The sequence below is a fragment of the Sciurus carolinensis genome, unplaced genomic scaffold, assembly GCF_902686445.1.
Source record: "Sciurus carolinensis unplaced genomic scaffold, mSciCar1.2, whole genome shotgun sequence".
Taxonomy (NCBI): Eukaryota; Metazoa; Chordata; class Mammalia; order Rodentia; family Sciuridae; genus Sciurus; species Sciurus carolinensis.
The window spans coordinates 1,133,669-1,140,464 of NW_025920132.1; the positions used below are offsets into that span (position 1 = coordinate 1,133,669).

A 6,796-nucleotide genomic window follows, 5' to 3' on the forward strand; every position below is an offset into this window, starting at 1 on the left:
TCCAATCATCAGGAGTAAGAAAGAGGGTAGACATAGACTCTACAATGGATACTGTAAACGCTGCTTGTGGTCCATAAGTACTAATTGCTTCCTTAAGCTGCTCTACCAACTTAAAGTCTAAAGGCTGGTAAAACCTTTGTTGATTTTGATCTTCCATAACAGGGTAAAACCCTCTTTCAATCCCATAGATTTCTTTCCATTTTTTTGTTTTACACTCTGAACAAGAACATTCCTTACTATGACTTGAGTTAAAGGGCGGAGGCCATCCATAAGGTGGCGCTGAAGGAGCACAAGTCACTTTCTGAGTTACTTCCTCATTTATTTTAAAGTGCGCCACAGGCTTCACTTCCTCTTTGTGCTCTGCTTGTGGTTTTGTTTGCACTTCCTCCTTCTTTTTCCACTGCGCCACTGCATATTTTTGTAAGCTCAACTCTTGTAAAGCCTTTTGTAACGCCTTCTCTTTGTCTTCTAGCTGCTGCCCTATGCCCTCCAATTCCCTTAATGCCTGTTGACTAATTGAACCAGCTTGAGAACACTTTGTTTCTTCACTAATTTTATTTAACTCCATTTCTGAGAGTCCCTCTTCACTCTCATCAGAGTCTGACTGAGCGCTAACAGAGTCCTTTTGTGACTCTTCTTTCACTTTTTCTAGTACTTCCTCTCCCTGTGCTACTGCCTTCTGTAGAGCCTCCCGAGGGGAACATAAACAAGTTTTAACCAGGGACCAAACTGCTAACGTCCCTGGGAGCGTTACCGGACAGCGCTTTAGATCCTCTCCTAGATGTTCCCACTGAGGTATGTTTAATAATCCTTCCTCTAGAAACCAAGGTGAAATCTCCTCTACCTGTTTCAGAAACGCCCTAGCAGTTTTTGTCTTTAAGGGAGTGCCGTTAGCTTTAAGAATTTCTTTCAAGGGACCTTCCATTCTACATCTAGCAACCTCGTTCCCCATTTTTTGAGGAAACTTTAACTTCTCGTTCCTAGGAACTTTATCACAATCACAATATTCTCGTCTCTAGGAAACTTCCCTGTCCACTGACAGATCTAGGTGCACACTTTCACGGATCGTTGCTCACCTCACTCACCTCTCCGCGGCACGTAAGATTCCCGGGTTTCGGCACCACTTGTCGCTCTCGCCAGCAAGAACGACCCGGAGACGTGATGGGTGGCAAGCTTCTTTATTAATAGCAGATTCTTCTACCTTCTTCTTCCTCTTAGGGAAGTTACTGTCACTTATATAGGTTATATCAACTAATCAGAATATTCATGATATGTGGGGAGAACATAGACGTATATGGGTATAACTTGGAGCACTTAAGAATCACGCAAGAATCATGCAGAGGCCCTGACCAATTACTGAGACTTCCTCAAAGTGATGTTAGTTGTTTGTGCACAGAATAGCAGTTTCCAACCACACTGGCAGCTTGCCAGGTGCCATCTTGGCCAGGCCCCACCTAGGGCCAGGGGCCCGTACGCAACCCCGACAACTCCCTATGATAAATAGGGCTGGGTGAACTAAATTCCCAGAGATTTCTGGAAGAACATACTTATTGAGTGGAATGGAGTGTTTAATAATTAACATTAAAAATTAGTCATTTCCCAAGGAAATAAAGTACTAATAAGTAAATCCAGGTGCCTCATGGGAATCTGTTGATCCTCAAAGACAATCTTTCATTTTGTGAAGTTTCCTACATTGGTATTTGTTCATTTATTTTACTCAAATAATCGTTTAGCATATGCCTATATGTTATGGATCTCCATCATAGTCCATTTTTCTTATCTCCTCCTATTTTGCTAAGGACACCTTTCCCACATAACCCACTCCTGACACAGTGTAAAGCACCATTCCAGAGTTCTTGGCCCTGCTTTCACTTCTCTCCTTCCAAATGAGTTAATGTGGCTTAATTTCTTCTAACAGAACTTGATGCTTTGTTCCTCCCTGATGATGGTTCATTTATTGTTATACCTGCTTTTATCTTCACAACCACTACTCTTTCTCTCTTTATTACCACTGGTCTTGTCACCATGAACAGGCTAGTCTCACTCATATTTGTAGCTTGTCCAGATTGTTCTCAACATACTTTCTAAAATTGTGTGCCAGAAAGATATGTGAGAGATTTTTCAGTTGCAAAGGAAGGAAAAATTAATCCAGAAAATGAGCCCTTTATCTCTATTCTCAATAGTAGAGTGAGACATTAAGTAATAAAACATTCCTTGTGTCTGGAGAATGGCTTAACAGAAAAAAAAAAAAAAAAACTCTTCTCTTTTTTCTCTCATCTTCCCCTCCTCTTTTTATTTCCCTTCCGTTTATTTTTCTCACATTGTTTTTTCCCCACTATTTAACTGGCCTAATTCAATCTTCAACATTTTTATGTGACTAGTCTTATCTTTTAAAATGGGAAAAATGTATGTGTGGGCATGTAGCATGTTTAAAGTTGTTTTTCTTCAATTAGAGAAGCTTTCTTTTACCTTTGAAATGTTAACAGCAAAATCAAGTAAACAATCCAATTCTATTCACAAAAAGAAACACAAAATAGGCTCCAGGGATTGGTGAGGCAGATGTGCTAACTCCTGTCTGAGCCTATGAAGACCCTGGTTTTCTCCTGTCCTATGTGAAGCCCTTCCCTCCTGCCCCACCATGATCATGTTTTTTTCCCTATGGGGACTGGGTACCAGACCTGATGGGCTTCACCCTTCTGATGCCAGCATTATCCATTGGAAACATTGGCCACCTTGCAATAGATTTGATCATTTCCACATTGAACATGCATAAAATTGGCTACTTCTATACTGATTGCCTGGTGCCAAGGGTTGGAAACAATCCATATGCAACCACAGAAGAAAATTCAACAGAGCTCAGTACAAATACTGAAATATATTCATTGCTTTCAAGGAAGCTGTGACTCTTCATTTAAGATCCATTTTTATCAAGTATAAATCCAAGTCATTCTGTGAAAAGCTGCATTTTTTGATGTAAAGCAGTGGCTGTGCTAAAGTTGTCTTGCTTTCAAGCAGTCATTCCTACCAGCACAATGATTTCCAGTTGTGCAGTACTTCTTTCCAGTACTTGCTTACACCTTCTGTTCACAAAAGGATTCAAAATAAAATAGAAAGAATTAACCAGAAAAAAATAAAAGTCCATGCATCTCTCAAATGGATGATTCTGAGTTTTGTATCCATGTTCCAGAAGGAGAGATCACAAAAACACTCTATGATGAAAGCTGTTCTAAAGAAATCAAAATGGCTATTCTGATGAAATTTGTTTCTGAAAGGGATGATACTCCAGATGCATTAGGTCTTGTTGAGTAACTTCATGAATGACTTCAGATCATCAAAACTTGTTTACAGAATGATGACCCTACAACACCTATCTTGTCATGTGAAATCCCAAGTTCTTGGAGATTATTCTTTGGCAGTGGTCTTCCCTTGCACTGTTTTGATCTGTTTTTTATTCTGTACCTTGTTTATACACTTATTGGCAGCACAACTGTTATAACAACTGTTAAATAATCTTTATGTGACTTTGCAAGAATGCATTAGGAAAAGAATGAGCAAAAGATCTTTGGCTGTACTTTTTACCATATGTTATAAATGTAGATTTTATACAATAAAATTTTATTTCCTGAGTAAAAAAAAAGAAAGAAACATAAAATAAATTCCCCCATGATTTATAATATATTATAATGTAATTTAATAGGGATTTTTGCTAATAAAATGCATGTATAAGAATTTTGCATCCTTTAGCTACTGTACTAAACATATTATAAAATAGATATTGTGGAAATAATGATATATGAATTTCACTAGTTTCCCTCATTTTCTCAATTCTTCTGAGATTCAGGTTGGAATGTTCTTAGAAGATCTATCATTAACTAGGCCTATTGCTGTAGTTTGAGCACTAATTTGGGCACCTTGTCTATGACAGAAAAATCTCAAAGCCAGGACAGCTAGTTTGCAAATCTTTAGCAGACATTTGTGAGGATGAGAATCTACCAAAACCTGTCTGGTATGTCTTGGCCTAGCGTATAAACTATGGGTAAGGTCATTTGGGAAGGGAGTTCTCTGAACTGAAAAATGTTCCCCAGTAGAAAAATGATAGACACTACTGGCATTAGCTGAACATTTTATTCTTACTTCAAAAAATCAAAAAATGTCTTATTTAGCAATTGCAGAACCATAAGGAAAAATAATCTAGTCTACTTGAAAAAAAAAAAAACACAAACCCTTTTAGATAAATTAGAATTTACTCTGTAGTCAGAGAATCAACAATGACCCTCACATACCCTTTCTCAAACTCCACACAATTCTTAAAATGTCTTTTTACCACTCTAACAGAAGAGACTTCTCAACCTTATGTTTTCTGAGGTTTTAAAGACTGGTTTATAAGTATTTCCAGAATTTCTTCATCAAGATATATTCTCTGGAATTTAGTTATTCTTTGTATGTAGAATGGGCCTGATAAAAACCACTGAGTTTGTATTGTTACCCATTGACACATAAAAACACTAATAAAAATCCTGTATTGAATATATAGTATCCTTCAGGCTTTATAATAGATGGATGGCATTTTATGTTATGTTGTAACTCTGTATTTGGAAGACATTATGATTATTATTTTATTCTTTCATATTTTATAATTTAAGAGGGCAGTTATTATTGTTCTCAACATTCTTACCTTAAAAAGTTTAAAAGAGGAAAAAACAACTGCAGAATGTCAGATTACATAGAAAATAAGTGGCATAATTGGCTTTCAAAACTCATGGACTGCTAATCTCCAAAACATTTTCTCTTTCAACTTTGCAGGTAGAAGTCATACAATTAGAAAAAGAAGAAATTGGAGAATACCTAAAATCATCTCTCAGGGATTTTCAAAAATATTATATGATATTATTAATTATAGTCACCAATGTTATATAATAAATCACCTAAACTCCTTCCTTTTGTCTAGTTGGAATTTTTTATCAATTGGTCAATATCTTTCCTGCCCCATAGTGCCCCAGTCCCTGACCATCACCACACTGTGCTCTTAAAATTGACTGGAACACTTCTAGTCAGCTCTCTAGCTCCAGGACCTCACTGCTTTCAAATTGGCCTCTGGCAGGTAAAGAAGGCAAATGTCTATTCCCTTGATTGTATATTTGAAATGACATAATTTTTTCTTTCCTTTCCCAAAGGACATGCTTTCCTTTATAAATAAGAAAGCCCCCCTTTACAAAGCAACATCCTCAGGCAATTGGCCAGCATAATGTCTGGCAGAGAATGAAAAGAACAAGTGAATAGTAGACTAGAAGTAAACTTGGTCTGTGAATCTTTTTTTGTACTAGTATGTATTAAAGGTAGAAGTGCATCTTAAACAACCCATCTTGTCATTTTGCAGTAAGATACATGTTTCATTTTAGGATGTGTAATATTTCTGTCTGCAAAGAGACAAAAGATGTCCAAAATATTTCACAGTGTTGACAGTGGACTTTGAAATCACAATCAATCATAAGACATATCAGATATACTTTAATTTTCCCTCCCACACTACTCTCAATTTCACTTCTGCCATCCCATGCACAAAATCAAATTATTTTTCATTTAAAATTTTGTTCTTTCTACTTGTAGATGAAGTAGATTCTGTTTTGACATATTAAAATAAACATGGAGCCTATCATTTTTTATTTTAAAAATTTGGTTGTTTCAGTCATACAGGACAGTAGGATCAATTTTGATATAAGTATATAAGGAAGGAATAAATTTTATTCTAACTAGTACCTCATTCTTGTGAATGTACATAATGATGGGGTTCACTGTGAAGTTTTTATATATGTACATAGGAAATTTATGTCAGATTCAATTTTTTCTTTTCTTATCCATCTACCTTCCCTCCATTCCTAATCTACTGAACTTCTACCCACCCCTGTATTGTGGATTAGCTTCCATATATGAGAGAAAATTTTTGACTTTTGGATTTTGGAGAATGGTTACTTTCACTTAGCATGAGAGTCTCTAGATCCATCAACGTATTGATAAATGTCATAAAGCCATTCTTTATGGCTAAGTAATACTGCATTGTGTATATATACATTTTCTTTATTCATTCATCTGTTGAAGGGCACTCCAGTTGGTTTTATAGCTAAGATATTGATATTTGCACTGATGTTAACATCAGTGTGGCTCTGTCACTAGTATGCTGATTTTAACTCCTTGGGGTACATACCAGGGAATGGGATAACTGCATCAGATGGTGGTTCCATTCTCAGTTCTTCTGAGGAATCTCCACACTCCTTTCTAGAGTGGTTGTACAAATTTACAGTCCCCAGAAATACATGATTGTACCCTTTTTCTACATCCTCACCAACACTTATTATTTGTGTTCTTGATAATTGCCATTCTTCCTGGAGTGAGGTAAAATCCCCCTGTAATTTTGATTTGCACTTCTCTAATTGCTAGAGATGTTGAATGTTTTTTTCATATGTTTTTTGACCACTCAAATTATTCTTCTGGGTAGTATCTGTTAATTCCTTTGCCTATTAATTGATTAGGTTATTTGTTTTCTTCAGTGAGATCTTTGTATACTCTAGAAATTAATGCCTTTTCTGAGGTGCAGATGTTAAACATTTTCTCCCATTCTGTAATCTCTCCCTTCCCTTTGTTGATACTTTCTCTATGAAGAAGATTTTTAGTTTTATATCATCCCATGTATTGATTTTTAAAATTTAATTATTGCATTTTGGGAATCTTGTTGAAGAAGTTGGTACCTATGTCAACTTGATCAAGTTCAGGGCCTACATTTTCTTATAGTATGAGCAGC

The 6,796-nt window shown here is 36.2% G+C and overlaps 1 pseudogene; it reads left to right on the forward strand.

Annotated features, from left to right (window-relative positions):
• The first annotated feature begins 2,666 nt into the window (after positions 1-2,666).
• Positions 2,667-3,510, forward strand: LOC124974124 (proteasome assembly chaperone 2-like; annotated as a pseudogene).
• The last annotated feature ends 3,286 nt before the right edge of the window (positions 3,511-6,796 follow it).